At 41.5% G+C, this 20,410-nt stretch overlaps 1 protein-coding gene across 2 annotated transcripts in view; it reads left to right on the top strand.

Annotated features, from left to right (window-relative positions):
• Positions 1 to 20,410, top strand: part of COMMD1 (copper metabolism domain containing 1) — a 231,951-nt gene that overhangs the window by 152,629 nt on the left and 58,912 nt on the right. The gene's annotated exons all lie outside the window — the stretch shown is intronic.

Below are 20,410 nucleotides of genomic sequence, written 5' to 3'. Positions count from 1 at the left end.
TTTCAGCTTTCAGCGCTGTTGCACTTTGAATGACAATTGCGCGGCCATGCAAGATTGTACCCATATGAAATTTTTATCATTTTTTTCTCACAAATAGAGCTTTCTTTTGGTGGCATTTAATCGCCGCTGGGTGCTTTACTTTTTGCGCTATAAACAAAAAAATTACAAAAAATGTGAAAAAAAATGTTTCTTTCTATTAGAACATTTTTCAAACAGGTAATTTTTCTCCTTCACTGATGTGCGTTGATGAGGCAGCACTGATGGGCACTGATAGGCGGCACTAATAGGCAGCACTCATAGGCAGCACTAATGAGGTGTCACGGATAGGCAGCACTAATGAGGTGTCACGGATAAGTGGCACTGATAGGTGGCACTGATGATGGGTACTGATAGACAGCACTGATAGGTGCCACTGACTGGCATCACTGCTGGGCACTGACTGGCTGCACTGCTAGGCATTGACTGGTGCAACTGCTGGGCACTGACTGGCACAACCACTGGGCACTGGTGGGTGGCACTGGTGGGCACAGGTGGGTGGCACTGCTGGGCACATGTAGGTGGCACTGCTGGGTGGCACTGGAGGGCACAGGTAGGTGCACTGCTGGGCACTGGTGGGCGGCACTGCTGGGCACCGATCATCAGGGCACTGATCAGCCCTGATGAACGGTACCAATCCCTGCTCTGACAACTGCCAGTTCTCGGCAGTACTTTCCTCGCGCTCTGACAGCGCAAGGAAAGTGCAGCCGAGAACCAGCAATTGCAGTTCCCGGTGATCAGCGTGTCATTGGCCACGGCTGATCATGTGGTAAAAGGCCGCGGTGATTGGCCTTTTACCACATCACGTGATCAGCTGTGTCCGTAGGACACAGCGATCACGGAGATCGCCGGGGGCGCGCAGGAGAGTGCGTTCTGGGAGGACGTCATATGACGCCCTCCCAGAACTGGCCGTCCGCAGTGTAGCCGTCATTCGGCTATCTGCGGTTGGCAAGTAGTTAAAGGGGTAAGGACTAAGCTCATACTCACCTGACCTGCCAATCCTATGGAAAACCGCACTCCCCCACTCGCCAGCGATGCACTGTTCCTGTCTGTGGAGTGTACATTTAGCATGCCGACGTCAGGAACAGCCCATTTACAAGACCACTAGAGTGCAGGGGGGCAGGAGCCAAAAGAACCGGTCTTGTGCTGGGAGGATCAGCGGGTCAGGTGAGGATATCTTCGGTGACCCACTGCACGGGCCAAAAAAGAAACTTTCCCAAATTTCTGCTTTAAACTAAGCATGCAATGAAAGAGACATATAGGGAGTGGTTTACTTTGCTAAAAACAGTAAGTCAATACAATCCATGCATTCGTAGACCTATATGCAGCTGAACAGATATCAGATCTGGAATTTTTGTGTAAAAGTGCAGTACGTCCTTTTTATTAAGTCCTGTTTTATAAAGTTGAAAATTTCAGACTACAATGTATAACTATCTGCTCCTGGCTCCCAGTACTTACTAAGCTATAACTGGTGCCGGTTGTAAACATAATTGCTAAGTTGGACTCAGGTTTAGTCATTAAAATGTGACTGTGGCGTGCAGAGAATTTAATATTAGACAAAGCTGTTGGGTCCTAGCTAGGGTGTACATGGACAGTATGACCATCCTGAATTATAACAGGATCTGGCAATAACTGGCCTGTTAATAGGGTCCCTGTTATTTCTATAGATCTCCTTGCCAAAAGGCTTTTGGCACACTTGTAGTTTCTGTAGCCCATTTTCATTAGATGAGAGCTGATTGGCTGTTACTGGAGTAGTTGCATTTTCTAGCAAATTCAGACACATTGACAGTGAATAAAAAAATGATTTATGTAAAATACTTGATTTTTCTGTGCTTCAACCTGCAGTTTTTTACTTGCTGTTTCTTTTTTCCCCATCCAGAAGTACCCTGTACTCTGGGCACATGAGCACTCTCTTCCTTGTCACTCCTCCCAGCTACTCTCTACATTAGTTGTTAAAAAAAAAAATTAGCAAATGCCAGAAACACTTACTGTATGTAGCGCTCACTCCAAAGGAATTGCTGACACTTTCTGGCTCTTCTTTCTGCTCCAGTGATGCCCGAACAAGAACTAACCAAGGACTCCTTGGTATACCTTGTGACTCACAATGGGCTTCATTAAAACATTAAACAAAGGAAAAAGAAGCAAATACAGACAGTGAGATTACAACACAATAATGGAGATGCAGTGGATACAACACAGCACGCAAACAATATAACTACCTATATGTATATGACGATGCCAAACAGATTTACCAAAACAGCCCATAGATTATGAAATTTTATTTTCTTCCACCACGGGTGAAAGGAAAGAAATTGCTCAATTCTCCCATCAACACAGTCATTGATAATGGAAGAATCCCTCCCACAGCGCTATTGTGTTCTGCCGGCGTGGAGGCTTCCCTGCCAACAGAACACAATGATCATTTGTTGCAGCTACAACCTGGATGAAAGGTCCTGCCCCACTGATGGGGCCACCCTCTCAAGCTGATGTGTTTAGCAGCACCACGTCTTACTCTCCACAAAGGATCAGGCACAGCCGTAGTGTCTCACCAGATCAGGAATAGCTGCAGTCTCTCACTGGATCAGGAACAGCAGCTCTGTGGAACATAGTTTATTTTGCAGCAAAACCACAGCAGCAGCAGTTTGGAATACAGCGTAGCAAGCCTGTGTAGAAACTCAGTCTCTATCAGGGCCTCTACACAGGTCCCAGCCTCCTGACTATACCCACTATACTGCTCCCAGCACTTGGCAGAATGGTCCCCAGTATGGCTCTCAGCAGCGAGGTCTACCACTAACAGCACAGCTCTATCTCTGGTGGAGAAAAGTTATTAGAGCTATTCACAAAAGCCACTTAGCAACAGCTAGTAGTCTCTGGGCAGCCCATCTCTATCCTCCAGCTGCACACTCTTTACTCCCTACATCATCCCTCCCAAAGCACAAGCTGATCAACTCCTCTCTTCAGGTTTTGGCACTGTGGGAGGTCTAGTCCACACAGCCCTCCATAGCCCAGGACTTCTCCATCCAGGGAACTACATCCTCCAGCAATCCCAGTGATCCATCATCCAATGGGCAGAGCTACAAATCTGGCCAACAGCCAATGAGTCCTTCTCTCACTTCTGTTACTAGGGGTGGGCTTTAGTTCCAGGCTGCAGCTGCAACAAGTAGTGTTGTTCCCTTTGTCCTGGCAGGGTGGGATTAACAATCTGTGTCTAGTGTCTATGGCTTAAAAGACTGGTAGCTGGATTTAGGACACATACCTAAATTTACGTTCATGTGACACTCTGGCTCCCAAGCTATCTATCGCATTTGGGTGTCCATAACACTGCCTGGGTGACGTGAAAACTTCCCGTTGGCTGCCTAGTTGTAGGGTCCTCAAAAAAGCTGCAACAGCATGATGATGTCAAGCAGATGCAATTGGTCTACTGCAGTGATGTATCCAGTTGTGTACCTAGAAGCAGCTCCGGGGAGAGACATAGTCAGAGGACTGCATTGACTGGGTGTAAGATAGGATGGGAAGGGTGATTCTTCGTGTCCAGAGATTAGCTTTTTTTTTATCTGGTGATCCAGTCAATAACAGAATTTCTGTCTGAGGATACCAGTACTGCACTTGAGGAACAACAGGGGCACCCTTGGACAGCAGCGTTATCAGTCTACGGAGAGGGTAGTGTTAGATACAAGACCAGATTTCAATGGAATTGACTAACAAATTAAAGTCGGTCTTTTCCTAATAATTTTTAGGAAGGTACAGCAACTGTATTTTGTTTTTGTTTTCATTTTGGGGGAGAGGTTTTAAATGAAAAATGAATAAAAGGTAACCAATGTAAGCACTCCTGTTGGCGTTACATATTTTGCCTCTACACTGTAACTGCTACCTTTGAAGGCACCTTTATCAAAGTTGAAAAATAACAGACTTATTGGCTGGATCACCAAGTGTAAATAAAGGGAAAAAAAGACCCTAAAAGCATATTGCATTTTAGTTTTGGGTAACATGTCGCTCTAAGCTTGTTAGGGGGTGGGGGTTACCATTCAATTTTTTTTTCTTTGATTCAGCATAGGTAATAGTATCCAAGCATTATCTTTTGAATAAAGTTTTAATTCACAGAAAAGGAAACGGAACAGAAGTTCATTCTGAAAACACAGTCTTTAGTTATTTATACCCTGCTTCATAGAGGCTTTTGTGAACCTGTCAAATGCATTTTTTCAGATCTCTCAGTAATCCTTTTTACAGACTGCCTGCTTCTCCACAGCCCATTCAAAAGACCAGCACATGACTGCTGCTGATAAAGAGACTCTTCAGTCTTTGAGCAAGAACCCGCTGAAGACCAGATGATTGAAAAATGGAACTGTAAACCGAAGTCATATGCTTGTCACTTGATATGGAGTGCGCAGCTAGTAATGGACAATAAAGCTTCATTAGAAAATAAGTACAGGCTTGTTTCTAAATTATCTTCTTGGATGCACATTTAAAATGATCCTGGTAGAAAATAATGGCAGATGTAGTTCTGAAATGATCCCAGATCTTGTGTTACATGTATCTATAGAACATTTTTAAAGGCAGCCTATGATCTATTGTCATGAAGTTCGGATTGGTGATTGTACATTTAACTGAAAGTATTTGTTTTTTTGATCTTTTAGCTTTATAGATGTCAATTTAATAAAAATATGAAAAATATAGGAAGAGCAGTTGTTGCTCACAGCCAGGATTTGCATTTCATTGTATGAAAAAAATAAAAGAAGAATTCTTAACAATTGCTTAGGCCAATAAATCCTTTATTGTTCTCATTTTCTGTTCCCTAGTTGTATAAAGCTAATGTGAATAGTACCAAATAAGTGTGCATCCTCGGTATCTGCGGTCACCCTTTGCATCACATCATTCTGATCATCAGCAATGACAAAGCAAAGCATCCACGAACATAATGGGAGCTCTGACTGAGTCGTCACACAAAGGAACAAAATTTCTGATTTCTCCATTTTATGTTTGGCAAATAATCACGTGGATACTGAAAACAGTAGGACTTTTTGTCCTACTTGGCCAAGTAGAAGACCTTATGTTTTGTTGCTTTTCAAAAAGTAGGAGAGCTCCCTATAGACCTGCGTTTGGGAGCCCCTGCTAAAACTTGTTGGATCTAGAAGCACTCCATGCATTAGTGTGATCAGCAAGTTGTAGGTATAATAATACATAAAACAAAGAATGTGACACGTTTAGCATATTTCACACCCAGAGCAGATGATTGTAACAGCCCTGCTCCCTGTATATTAGTAGTCCTTGTGGTCAGTAGGAGAACAGATATTGTTTCAGGTTTTTATTTTAAAAATACCCTGTTCTGTTTATTTAATAGGGTGACAAAGCTAAGAAAAAAAAACTTTAAACATTTTTTTCTATTTTTAATGAATTTAATATCATGTTAAAAATGCAATTGTCTTCTGCTTTCCCATATCAGAAATCTGCCTTTGAACGGCTTTGCCAGCAGCACCCGGGCGCCCCAGGCCTTATCTCCCTTCTTTACGCAGCTTTGAACAGACGCTCGTCTCACACTTCTCTTTCATATGTTGTTCAGTGGGAACGCGACCTGGGAGTGGCTGTGGATCCGGAGGACTGGAGTAGGGCCTGGTCACTCATAGCTAAATGTTCATTTAATACGACCACGCTGGAAGCAGCCTACAAGGTGTTGTTCCGTTGGTACTGGGTTCCAGCTCGTCTGGCCCAGGCTAACCCTGCCTGTAGTGATCGATGTTTTCGGGGTTGTGGCCATCGCGGCAATGTACTGCATATCTGGTGGTCATGCCCGAGGTTGGTTCGTTTTTGGTCTTGTGTGTTTGGCCTCCTTTTCACTTTGTTCCATCTCTCTATACGCCGGGATGCTCGGTATGCTTTGCTTCATTGCCCCATACCGGGCCTCTTGGCTCTTCAGCAGCGGTTGGCTTCCTATTTGTTTTTATCGGCTACTAGGACAATTGCTCAGGCCTGGAAGAGTCCGTTTGTATTTTTCCAGGGGGTGCGGGATCGTATGACTACTATGATGCTCAACGAACAGATGTCGAGCATATGCAACGACTCTCAACATAAATTTTTGAAAGTTTTTGGGAGCCGTGGTTGCAATACGCCTTTCCCACGCTCCCCCCGACCAGTGTGGGGAGGTAATGGAGTTTGGTATTGGCGCTCGTGGACCCCTGCTCTTTGGTGTGGTTTTTTGTTTTTTTGTTTTTTTCCCCTTTCTTCTCTGCTCTTCTTCTCTCCTTTTCTGTTTGTTTTGATGTGACAGTGGACAGCTGTCTTTAGTTGAGATAATCAAAGTCTCACTGATGTTATTGTAATCTATGTGCCATTGATAGCCCCTACGTGGGCATACGTTTTGCCTTATTAGAATTAGAGCGTTGTCTGCTCTATTTTGCCTTTTTTATTGGTGCAATTGACAGCCCCTGCGTGGGCGTGTTTTGTTGCCTGTGTTTTATACTGTTTAAAATTAATAAAAACCATTGAAATACAAAAAATGCAATTGCATCTGATGGTTACTTTTTAAACAGTAAATAAATATACAAGCATAAGGATTTGAGCGACTTTGACCAGGGCCAGATTGTAATAGCTAGACCACTTGGTCAGAGTATCTCCAAAAATGCAGTTCTTGTGGGATGTTCTCAGTCTGCAGTGGTCAGGTCAGACCAAAAGTGGTACAAGGAAGTCAAACTGGTGGACCGTTGACAGGATCATGGGCAGCTATAGCTCATTGATACATGTAGGTGGCAAAGACTGGCCCATGTAGTCCGATCCAATAGAGGAGCTACTGTAGCTCAAATTGTTGAAAGAGTTAAAGCTGTTTCCGATAGATAGGAGTCAGATCACACAATGCATTGCAGTTTGTTGTGCTTGGGGCTGCGTAGCTTCAGACCAGTCAGGGTGTCCATGCTGACCTACGTCCTCAGCCAAAAGTACCAGCATTGAGCATGTGAGTATCAGAACTGAACCATGGGAGCAATGGAAGAAGGTTAAAATGATATGAAGATCTTACTATAGACTCCTCATCAGTATTCAGTGTGAAAAAAATGTATATGTGTATAAAAATAACCAAAGTATAATGCAGTGTGGTTAGATTGAAATCAATATTAGTGCACAATTGATTCAATTAATCATTGGTGTAAGAAACAATGAAACACCCATGTAAAATAAACAAACCACAACCTAGTAGTGATGTGAATATAAATACATGTAAAAAAGTTCATGAAAACATTTCTTGAAACACCACACAGTGAATCTTCAATAAACACTCAGTTTACCAAACCTTGGAACTGCCCTCACCCAACGTGCGTCCAATCTTGTAAAAGACAGGTAAAGAGCTTGAATAGCTTCAAGGCAGATGAGCAAAAACAATTGGATAGCCTCAGGGAAAACAATCCTCTACTCTTCCTATGCACAATGGCTCTGAGATCCTGGGATGGACGAGGTAAGCACCATAAAGAAAAAACCTCACATAGTGTGAAATTTTTATTTTGACCAATAAAAAGTTATACTTACAAACTGACAGAAAACTGTGAGCATATAAAAGCAAATGCAGATGTGAACTGTGAGAGTGAATCGGTACTAAGAAGAAGCTTGAGAAGGGAGCTGGACGCTCAGCTCCCTGCCAAACATGGAGCATACAACACAATACAGTCCACCTCTGCTAACAGTGCCAAGCTCTGCCCTATGCGTTTCGTCACCAGAGATTTTCTCAAAGGCATCAGAGGGAATGGTCAATACTATCAATGAAATAAGGTGGCTTGGTCTGATGAATTCAAGAATGGTTTGAGGAACACAACAAGTTTGAAGTGTTGACTTTGGCCGTCAGATTCTCCAGATCTCATTCTAATCAAGCATCTGTGGGATTTGATAGATAAACAAGTTTGATCCATGGAGGTTCCAGCTTGCAAGTTACAGGACTTAAAGGATATGCTAATGATGGCTTGGTGCCACATACCACAGCTTACCTTCAGAGGTCTAGTGGAGTTCATGTCTTGAAGAGTTCTAATCTGATCAGTGTATATGGACTGTGGATGTTTCATCAAAAAGCTTGGGCACAAACAATCTGTGGTCTCTGAGAGCATTGAATGACTTCTATAGGGACATGTGAATACAATTCCGGACTATATAACTTTGGAGTCAAGTATGACTTTCCCTGTATTTAATTACTATAAAACAACTATATGGAAATAAATCTGGAATCTAGATCATATTTCAAGTATGGGATGCAGGATTCTTGTCTAGTGCGGTAGCTTTGTATAAGTTATGAATCACGCTGTCCTGTTTTTAAATATATGGGGTGTGCATTGGTCTGAAAATTGGGTAAGTATAATTTTGGGTTTAAAACTGTAAGTAGTGCCAGTAGTCACAGTTTCTTTTGGTGCTAGCCCGACTTGATTACATTTGGAACTTTTACAGAGCTGAGGGCTCTCGTCTCACCCTCGTGTGGTGGTGCCTAAGTGGTCAATTAGTAAGCACCAGAGTTGTCATATAGGGGGAAAGTGAGTGAATCTGGCCATGATTGAAATTCAACTGGTTCAGCAGGGACCGGACGAATTTCAGTCCATGTATTCGCACTCTTGTTGTACACAAGCCGATCTGTTGATTGACTTGTGTGCAAGCAGCCTGTTGGGTTTTTCCCGAACAATTAGTACCATTGGCTATTAGGCTCCCTGCCAGCAGAACACAATAGCACTGCAGAAAGTATTCCCCCCATCAACACCAACTGTATTCATGGGGGAATCAAGCAATTTTTTTTGGAAAGAAAAGAAGATTGCATAATCTATGGCCTGCCTTAGTCACATTTGCCACTGTACCCATAAGTACCATATATGTCTCTTTGCTCCTAGCTGCAAATTGATTGGTACATGAACAAAATGAAGGTTCACTTTAAATCTGTATTTAAAGAAATGAAATGTTTCTTGGTTAGCATTCCCTTTGCTCTCAGATGTTTTTTCTCTCTCCAAGTGCTTCCTGTTTTATTTAGATCGCCTCGCGTTCGATTTGCAATGACTCATTCAGCTACCACAATTTGCCTGTGTGGTCGACAGCAGGGATGAAAAAGCATACAGTGAAATGAGAACAAGCACAGGGTTGAAAGACCTCTACATGAAGACTGACATATTTTACGTGCGTGTCCCGTGTGGAAAGATCTGGAAGCTTTGGCAGCAGAACAAGCTCTGCTGTACAGTTGGACTTGTTATTCTGAGAAACAGTTTTCACATTCACTGCACTGACAGGGCTGTTTTAGTTTTTCTCTCTGTTTGTGCCAGTTCACAGGAACTGGAGCAAAATAAATAAATAAAATCACAGATCCGGTAGCTGGTTAACTTTTCTTCGTTTTTACTTGAAAAAATTGCCGCCATTTTGTCTAGCTATATAGATCAGAATCCCTGTTAAGCATGACTGGATTTGCAGCCAGCGCGGGCCGTGGCCTAGGGCGGCAGGGCTGCCAGGGACGGTACACAGCCACCCGCACATTATGTTGCTGTCAGTAAAACATTACTGATAATGATAATAAAAAGATCGCATAAGATGACCTTGCCAGTGCCACCCATCTGGGTCTTTATTAATTCTGTCTCTGCACAGCTTGTGAATTTTTGTTGGTTGAATAGTCTACGGTACTTATAGACCATGCAGTCTGGGTCTATTCACCTAGAAGTAAACAGCGCAGTAGAGTGACAGCTTGGCTTACTGATCTAGTGGGCTCTAGAGTGTTCTGGGTGTGTGGGTGGGTTCACTGTCACTTTTACCTTCTATTTCTCCAGTCTTAGTGTAGCTTATGTGGAACTGATGTCTACTCGCCAAGTTGCAAAAAGCCTTTTTGTATACAGATATCACTAGCACAAGATAAACACAGGTGACGGTGTCAGGCGAGTAACTCATTCTACATAAAATGGCTCAGAAGTTCCAGGGGAAAAAAATCAAACCTCAAAGCATTCAGTTGCTGTGCTAACCCACAGTGCTCTGGGAATTCTTTGTTATATATTAAACGCGTGTCAAATGTACAATGTATTTACAATATATACGGTATAAATATAATGCATACAGTATAACAGACATATGCATGCTACATTCTGCGTTCAGTCCTTTGCAAAGGATACCAGCAGAGTACAGGCTTTTTATAGGAATATAGGATGGCTTTGGTTTCAGTACTATAAGTCACAAATCCAGAACATGCATTTTTTAAAAATTGAAGCCATTACACCTCATCTGCACAGCTACAACCCATTTGTTCCAGGTCAGGGAATCTAAAAAGTGTTGAAGTGTCACTTATAATAGCCAGGCAGCTAACATTTTTAGGATAGACAATGGCAACATGCTTTTTTCTCCCAGTGCAGCTTTGTTGCTAGCTTTATGACATTTCACATCTGTTTAATCCCTGTTTAAAGTTGTTTTTTACTGCATTTCCATGGCAACACTTTTTATGTCATAAAACATTAAAAAATACATTAGCTAAATTGTGCACTTTAATGACAGCGCACACAAAAAAGCCATTAATGAGCTTCTCACAGTCCTGTAATTTCATCTGAAGAAAATTCTTAATATTTAATGTGTGGTATTCAACAGTGCTCAGTCGCATCTCGAAGATTTCTGTCTGGATAACTAGTATATACATAATAAATTATAAACAAAGAGTAGTTAAAGTTCACAGAAACTGGCTAACACGTGAGAAAATACCTGAGATTGAACATAATAATGGATATGCTATTATAAAAGTGTTTACATTTTGTTATGTATCCAAAATGTCGTGGAGGGGTCCTCTTATTGATGGGACTTTAAAGGCGCAGGTTTATCAAATAGTATGCATTGTAACTCATATGTCGTTTTTTAAGATTGTATAATAAAAATTATTTGCTTTTTAACTGTTCGTTTACTATTTGATAAACCCGTGCCTTTAAAGTCCCATCAATAAGAGAACCTCTCCACTGCACTTTTTCAGGGATGTTGGCACTTCTTGTATTACATCCCTTTCTTTTTCTATGTATCCAAAATGCCCTCCACCTTTAGTATAAACAATTGTTTAAAGCTGCATTCATACCACATGTTCAAATAACACCATGTCATTTTATGTATTTATTATTATTATATACAAAGTTGATGTAAACCCTATTGGTATGACATTTAGCCTGGGTTCACACTGATGCAGTGCGGAATTCGCAGCAGTTTCTGTCTGAATTCCGCACTGCATCACAGTTGCACCCCGTTCATGCAAACCGCTGCTGGTGTGTATGTTAACAACACCCCGAAATCGGTCTGCAAAACGCTGTGCGATGTACAGAATCAGATCGCATAGGTGCAGACCAAAAAAAGGGTCCTGCACCTTTTTGATGCGGTGCGATTTGCGCCATACAAAATGTATGTCTCAAATTGCACCGCATAGAATTTGCATGTGATTTGCACATGAACATGGTGCGGTTCCTGTGCAAATCACATGCGATATGCCACACCGCACCAGTGTGAACCCAGGCTTAGCAGCAGATTTATAAAGCTGTGATGTGTTTTAAATTGTTATGGATTTACCTGCCTTTAATGTCAGGTTAACTAATTTATATATATGCCCCTTAATTTTCTAAGGCATTTGCATCGTTTTCATCTTTTGTTACAACCCAGTCCATGTGATCTCCTGTATCCTCTTTGCAGCCCCATGCTGTATACCTGCATTTCAGTGATGGCTGCCTGGCATTTCTCAGGTTTCCTTATGGTGACAACAGAGGACTATGCCTATGTAATGTATATTGAAAATACTACTTGTAGACTCCACTAGAAGCTCATGTGAAAGGGTTACAATTGGAAGACAGAGACAGAATGTTGTCACCCTATAACAGGAGTGCCTGAGCAAGGACCCTCAGGACCTTCATGACAGGAGCACCAGGTATACGTTGAAAGTAGTTATAAAAGCTATTTTTTCCTTAAAATAACAAACATATTATAATTACCTTCTCTGTGGCATTTAATTGCACAGAGCAGTCCTGAATCTCCTCTTCTGGGGTTCCTGCTCTCCAGCTGTTCTGTTGTTTCCCCCATAGCAAGCCACTTGCTATGGGGGCAGATATCCGGGCTTGTTCCTAAGGTGAGCTGTTTGTGTCCATAGACTCACAGAGCATGGCTTGGCCACGCCCCCTGTTCCCTTTTCACAGGATTTGATTGACAGCAACAGGAGCCAATGGCTCCCACTGCTGCCTCTGTGTCCTGAGAGTGGAGGAAGAGAGCCACTACAGACATGCACAGTGCTGTATCGAGTGAGGGGAAGGGATGGAGGGGCAATACTGCTACTGGAACATTTTTTCCTACCTTAAGATCCCGGTCACTCCGATCCGACTTTGAAATCGTGCGACTTCTAGTGAAGTCACACGATTTCAAGTCGAATGGTTTTCCAACTTGAGGTGCGATTTGCAAGACACAGATGTCTATGCAAGTCGCACCAGAAGTAGTGCATGCAGTAGAAATTGGTGCTGCTCTGACCACGTCAGAACCACATCGATATGACCGCTTTAATTGCGGACAATAGGGTGCGACTTGCCATGCGATTTCCAAGTCGCATGGCAAATCGCACCCGGTGTGACCGGGGTGTAATGCAGGGATTGCGTTAAGGTTAAAAAAATGTTGTAACTTTAGAACCACTGTAATACAAGCTGCAGATTTGAACATATTAAAGTTTACTGCTGAAATTACAATAAAGTAGTATTTAACCCTCATAGTAATTCTTAACTAGTATATTCATTTCTATCAAAAAAACATTATGTAGCTCTTATATGTTCCAACCACTTACATATTAGAAACTTTGCTGGTGCCTGCTCCAGATCCCCAAGTGCAGCTTTCCCAAACTTCCTGTCAAAGAGAGCGTGCTTTATGTACAAACACACAAACGACAACAGCTGTCCATCTATTGGCTTTGAGGAAGGAGGAGGGGAGAGCAGGGGTGCCTTGCTGTTCTAAGGCTTCAGGGCTGTGTGTTTGTGTTGATGGCTCCTGGGGGTGGCTTTATAGAACCTTCTAAGGGAAAGGAGCCAACCTGAAACTAGATCAAGTTTTGATTGTGCGGAGTGGCCCAGCTGATTTCAAAGGATAGGACAACTGAAGGAAGCAGCATGTATTGTAAGTCCTTACCTCAACTGTAGGAATTGCTAAAAAAAAAAAACAACAAAAAAATAAAGCTTTAATATCACTTTGGCATGTTAAAGATTTTTTATTAGATTTTAGTGATTTGTTTTTAGAAGGGGGTGCAGAGTGTTCACAAAGATCACCTTATCAAGCAATCTAGAGATGAATCCTTAACATGTTGTACTGGATCTGGATATGCTGTTTGGTAGGGGTTCCTGCATTACAGGACTGAGTAAAGAGAATTACAGATCTCATGGCAGGCAAGGCAAATACATATATGTATTTTAGCTGCTTTTCTGAAGTTTAATTTTAAAATAGTTATTTAGGTGTTGTCAACTCAGGTCTGAGTCCTAGCAACCTGATGAATGAGAGATGTAAAAAGAAGTAATTTTGCGCTAGGCTGGCAAGATCTTCCAGTGTCATCCCCCCAGCTGTAGTCAATGTGTTTAACCATCTATCAGTCGGTCTCCTGTTTCACCTGGTCCTGGTCGATCTTCACAAACATTATTTCCTTCTCCAGTGATCTCTCTTCTGACAATGACTAAAACAGGACAGTTGTAACTTCATCATTTGGGCTTCTAGCAGGGGAGGACTGACCATTTGGGAACTCGGGCACTGCCCGAGGGCCCAGGGTCAGTAGGGGGCCCCATGAGATGCCCCTGGTATCTTTCATAGGCTTTTTTGGGTGTGGTTTGAGTGTGGGCAAGGACACAGGGGCCCCATGATCCCCTATTTCCCGGGGGCCCCATGAGCTGTCAGTCCGCCCCTGGCTTCTAGTGATATAGCCAGGTTGAATTTTTCCAAAATTGATCTGTTATTTCTATGGGCTGTCCATGGCATGCATAAATTCTTTCTCCAGCACCAAAGCTCAATGAGTGTATGGACAAGTCTGATATTCATTTTGAATGTAATTTCTTTACCTTTTGAGTACTTTATCCGGGAGTCTTCATTGTGTAGCTACCAAGCTGTTCTACAGAATATTTCACCACTACTATTGCTTCCATGTTTATAAAATTTCCTAGGAGATTAAAATGTTTTGCACCTTCTATTTTATCGCCATCAAGCTCAAAATCATTCATCAATCACTTTATGTATTCATGATCTTTTTCTTGTTTGTATTCAGTTCTAATCCCATCCCATGTTTAAAATGGAACACTACTAAAAACATTTTTGGGGGTTTAGTGAGGTAAATTTAACTGCACCCAGATAATTTTTTTTCTTCCTCACAGCACACACACGCACTAGTAAATGTACTGTGAAGATCTGTAATGAAGGCCATTACTTCTGTGGAAATTCTTGGACTAGTAAGCAGTGGGCCTGATATTTTCTACCTAACCAGGCCACTTATCATTGCCCAGCTTTTCCTGCCAATTGATTTAATGCTACTGAAATCAAAGGTGTTCAAAGCTTGTCAAGGAATACAACTTAGATTTTGCATAAACATATTTTCTTACTTATTTCTTTTATTAAGCTACCAATAAAGATATCAGTGCCTTTAAACTTGCTAATTGTAAATTCTGCCTTAAAGGGTGTTCCCATTCTGTAGAAAATGTGGACCTGTGATACTTGTTCATTCAAGTTACATGTTGTGGATTCTCACCCTGGAGCTAGCCTAAACCCAACAAAATCTTTCCAGCCTACATGGCTTTTTTTTTTATCTTTGATGTCCTAACCCAGAGGAATAACACCATCCGTGATCTGGCACTAGCTCTAGGGTCTTCAGTAAACACCCAACCTAGAGCGGAAAAATCCTGTGATCCGGTACTGGGGGGGAACCAGCATTGCTAATTAAGAGAAGTTCAAGCCTAGGAGATTGGTGTCCAAAATTAGCAGTTGGATCCTATTCGCTGTAATTTGTTCTTAATTCTAAATATGTCTAGTCTTACCCACAAGTAGTGGTTCTCACACTGGAAACTAGAATATGTAGCAATTTTAAAAACTAGAAAAGAAAGACAAACAATTCACTTTCTGTAAAGTTTTAAATATGGTTATTTCTCAAGTTATTATAATTAAAAAAATCCAATAATAACAAATCTGAACATATTAATGCCAGGTTCAGATTTAACCATGTTGGTTTATTAGTTTGGTTTTTACTGTCTGCTTTAGCGCTTTGACACAAGTGTTGCAGTGTTTTTTCAATGCACTAATACGCAGTATCATGCATTTTTGGTTTGGCCAGCGAGGATTGATTTCTTGCAGTGACTTCATTGTTGTGGACTTTGGAAGGATAAGTCAATAAAATGCACAATACGCGTCATAAACTTCTAGAGGCCTCAAAGTGCATGAGAATGCTAGAGAGAAGAACATGACTCATTTTTCAAAACAGTTCAACGTATTGCTTTAATGTGAACAGCATTATTGGGTAACGTGCTCTTATGACATATACTATAATGCAAAAGTATGAACAGGGTTTTATTTTGAAACCTTGTTTACTACAGGTATGTATCTATTAGAATTTATTGTACATACTGACTCTTTACTTAGGTACCTGAATGTGTCTTGATAAAACCTTATGTAATCTGCACTGTATACTGGGAAAGGCAGGGCAAATACATGGAAATGATCTGGGCTTTGTTGCTTTATTTAATGCTCTTTATGCATGCTTATAGGACAGAAAAAGTACACATATGACCTCATTATTCATTTGTGCCATAGTCTCTATTCCTTCCCATAGATGGGCTGTCAACAGTTGGGACATAAATGGATTTTCTATGGGAGTGAATGGAAATTGTGACAGACATAAATATGAACAGGACCTTTCCAGAAGACTTTTAGTAAATCGGCTGTGTGGAAAAGATTTTGGAGAAACTGGGACAGATAAGTGTAAGCCTGGGGATGGAGAGATTATAAAAGACAAGACAACTCTATTGACCGTAAAGTAATGCTTTAAATACACTATATTGCTAAAAGTATTGGGATGCCTGCCTTTACACGAACATGAACTTTTAAAGGCATCCCAGTCTTCGTCCGTAGGGTTCAATATTGAGTTGGCCCACCCTTTGCAGCTATAACAGCTTCAACTCTTCTGGGAAGGCTGTCCACAAGGTTTAGGCGTTTGTCTATGGGAATGTTTGACCATTCTTCCAAAAACGCATTAGTGAGGTCAGGCACTGATGTCAGACAAGAAGGCCTGGTTCGCAGACTCCGCTCTAATTCATTCCAAAGGTGTTTTATCAGGTTGTGTAGGCCAATCAAGTTCCTTCACCCCAAACTCGTTTTTCCATGTCTTTATGGACCTTGCTTTGTGCACTGGTGCACAGTCATGTTGGAACAGGAAAGGGCCATCCCCAAACTGTTCCCACAAAGTTGGGAGCATGCAATTGTCCAAAATGTGTTGATATACTGACGCCTTCAGAGTTCCCTTCTCTGGAACTAAGGGGCCAGGCCCAACCCCTGAATAATAACCCCACACCATAATCCCCCCTCCACCAAACTTTATACTTGGCACAATGTAGTCAGGCAAGTACCATTCTTTTGGCAACTGCCAAACCCAGACATATCCATTGCATTGCCAGACAGAGAAATCTGATTTGTCAGTCCAGAGAATATGTCTCAACTGCTCTAGAGTCTAGTGGCGGTGTGCTTTACACCACTGCATCCGAGGCTTTGCATTGCACTTGGTGATATAAGGCTTGGATGCAGCTGCTCGGTCATGGAAACCCATTCCATGAAGATCTCTACACACTGTTGTGCTAATCTGAAGGCCACACGAAGTTTGGAGGTCTTTAGCTATTGACTCATTAGACAGTTGGCGACTTCTATGCACTGTGCGCTGCAGCATATGCTGACCCCGCTCTGTCATTTTACATGGCCTACCACTTTGTGGCTGAGTTGCTATTGCTCCCAGTTGTTTTTACTTTGTTATAATACCACTAACAGTTGACCATGGAGTATTTAGTAGCAAGGAAATTTCACAGATGGATTTATTGCACAGGTGGCAACTTACACGGTGCCATGGCTGAATTCACTGAGCTCCTTAGAGCGACCCATTCTTTCACAAATGTTTGTAGAAGCAGTCCGCATGCCTAGGTGCTTGATAGTATACACCTGTGGCCATGGAGGTGATTGGAACACCTGAATCAAATGATTTGGAGGTGTGTCCCAATACTTTGGCAATGTAGTGTATAATAGAAATGAAAATGTTTGCTTTGATCCACTTCACTTGATTCCCCCATCCACGGTAAACAGCAGAGATTCTCAGCCAAGGTTCTGTGTAATCTTAGGGTTACTCCAGAAGCTCTTAGGGATTCCTTGAGAAGTGGCTGATTGACCTTCCATCTGGTGGTGCCCAGATTCTTCCATGGCAGAGACCGTGGCAGGACACCAATGATCTTTTTTTAGCTGTTGGTCAGGATGGCATTGTAAGTGACCAGCACTGCACGGCGTTCTTCCCAGTGACCACTACTAATGTAAGATGTATTCTTCCCACTGTTCCCTGAGACCTAAAAATTATTTGAAGGGTTTCGCTGGGGTAAATAGATTGAGAATGGCTGATCTACAGCATGGACTAATGCGTTCTGTCAGACTACCTGAACAGTGCCACCATCTGATCCTTCAACAAAAGCTGATTGAAAAATCAATTTTTGTTGAGCCAGGTGGTACAGTCTGGGCTACCTACAGAACATGTTTTGGCCGATTCAGCAGGAATCAGACAAAATTAAAGTCATGTATGGCCAGCTTGCAGCACATGTTCAATGCCTTGTCTTTTAATCCAGGCAAATCCCCATCCCTATTTGCATATAACATCCCAAGACACTACCAGTTCAGACCTAGGTCTGGGTGATACACAGACAGTAATAGTTGATGAATGTCTCTAATTCAGGCGGTGAATATTTATAGACACAAAGGGGGAGATTTAGTAAAACTGAAGAGTGCAAAACCTGTTCCAGCTCTGCACAGAAACCAATCAGCTTCCAGCTTTTTTGTCAAAGCTTAATTGAGCAAGCTGAAGTTAGAAACTGATTGGTTGCCATGCAGAGCTGCACCAGATTTTGCACACTCCAACTTTAGTAAATCAACCCCAGAATAGACATTTGTACTTTTTAAATGTTTTACTATTACGGAGTTTACTATACTGTATACAGGATATGTTTCCTTGACTTGTGATCCTGTGATTCACATGTGGTCCTTGATTCCTTTTGATGTTGCCTGTGGCAGCATCTCTGAGCATCTGCTGTCTTATACACTTAGGCAAGAAGCCAAGCAGAATATGACTATTTTAGATAATGTTACACGTTTTTCAAGTTCTATGTTTTGAACTGTGTAAAAGTAGTTTTACTTGGATATGGGGTGTAAGCTAACAATGGTTTGGGGATCTCTAATTTTAATATCAGCAGTTTGATGTAGTCTGAAAGGCAGCAATGCTTGCATGTTTTTGCTTTTCTCTTCTTTAGGCATCTGCAGAAAAACTCTGCAGGGGAAAAGAAAATCATTCAACCCCCATTCATTGTAATTTGAAAGCCAGATGAACATACGTAGATATATTTCATGCTGACACTAGCTTCCATATTCAAGTGACATGATGTCACCTCACATCTAATTCTCTTAACTTCTCACTTATCTACTTAGAGGAGCACCATGTCTCCCACCTGACCAGAGCCTTTACTTTCCAGGGGGTAGTTCATTTTCCTCACAAGGCAGACAAACAAAATGCTTACTCATAGCCTGTATTTTCACCTGAATGCTAGTCTTCAGCTGCAGCTGGTCATTGGCTCTCCTATCTTAAGCCTCGTACACACGGTGAGCATATCGGACGAATGATCATCCGTTTTTGGGGGGGGGGGGGGTTTTGCTTGCTAGTCTAATATTGAAAATTAATAGGTTTACTAAAGTTTTCAAAATTCTCGTAAGACAGAATACAACTTCAAAAGTGATGTATTGTATTGTAATGTATTCTTTTGTTTCCGAGCATGCGCAATCCTGGTCACTCGATTTTATTCTGAATGAATATTGTACTGATTAAACGATAATCGTTCATTCTGTTATCGTACAAGACAAATTTCTGTGCTTGTCCCTTTGGAAACTTTTGCATGAACTATTGTGAGCGGCTCTCGAAAGCTGTGTACAATGAATGAGATTATCAGACAATCGCTTGGAAAGTGGTAATTTTCGTCCAATATTCTCATCATGTGTATGAGGCCATAAACAGGACCTTCATCTAATACTAAAAAATAACATCCATCTCTTTTTTCTCCCCCAGCCTATTAGAACATGGCAGGTTTATTGGGGGGATTACCATTTTTTGTGCTACTCGCTTGCACTTCCTTGGTCCTCACTTGTGGGAGGATGATGTACGCTTGTTAACCCCCTCCCTTTGCCTGCAGCCTACTGGGAGATCGTCACACATCTTAGGAAGCTACAGGACTGGATCTCAGTGCTGACTGTATCTTGCACATATGCAATAGCGGGCCAAATGTGAGTCATCAAGAAGTGATTACTGGCTCCCGACACTAAGATGGTGGTGTGGAGGAACTGAAACCTTGAAAAGAGTTGGCTGTGTGGAAAGTAGAGCTGGATTGCTTTGACTGGTATGTGTTTCATAAAAGTCAGTAACTGCAGTACTTGGAGCTGCTGACTAATTTTCCCAAACCGGGTGAAGTTCCTCCTTATGAATGTCCCATCTCTCTCATCAGTGATGTCATCAGAAAAAAACCTATAGCTCACTCAAATGAGCTGTTGCTAAATTGAATTTTAACAGCAAATAAAGCTGATCTTTAAAACCATTCAATATACAGATAAAATAGTTATATGGAAGTTGTTTTAGCTGCCAAAGGATTTGTATTTCTTTCCAGCCATGCCTGCCATTAAGTCAATTTCCAGTACATAACTAGTTCCAAATGCATTTAATTAACTTTTGTTGAATACATACCTACTTTAAAGTGTGTATTTTTTATATACCTACAGTTCAGCTGAAACGTTGTCATCAATTGTCCATCTAAAATTTGATAGAACATATACAATTGCTATACAAGTCCTTTTGTAGCATAAAGTTATTTTTTTTAAAGTTTTCTTTCAGTTTGTAGTTAGTGATAATTTTCTGTATGTGCCAAAAAAAGATATAAATATCACTTCCTTGTAAACTTAGGAATACTGGCATTTTTTTGGTCGCTTGAAATAAAAAAGTGTTTTAAATGATAATACATTACAAAATGGCTTGTATAACAATTGTATATGCTTGATCAAGCATTAGGTAAAAAGTGGAGATATCCTTTAAAGGAGAAGCACAACCAAAGCTCTTTTGGCTGAACTTCTGTTGTGGATTACAGTAATGCAGTTC

The sequence above is a fragment of the Staurois parvus genome, unplaced genomic scaffold, assembly GCF_062004578.1.
Source record: "Staurois parvus isolate SC_StPar_1 unplaced genomic scaffold, SC_StPar_1.0 ptg000070l, whole genome shotgun sequence".
NCBI lineage: Eukaryota > Metazoa > Chordata > Amphibia > Anura > Ranidae > Staurois > Staurois parvus.
Note: the sequence above shows the minus strand (reverse complement) of the source record. Positions and strands in the feature narration are given on the sequence as shown.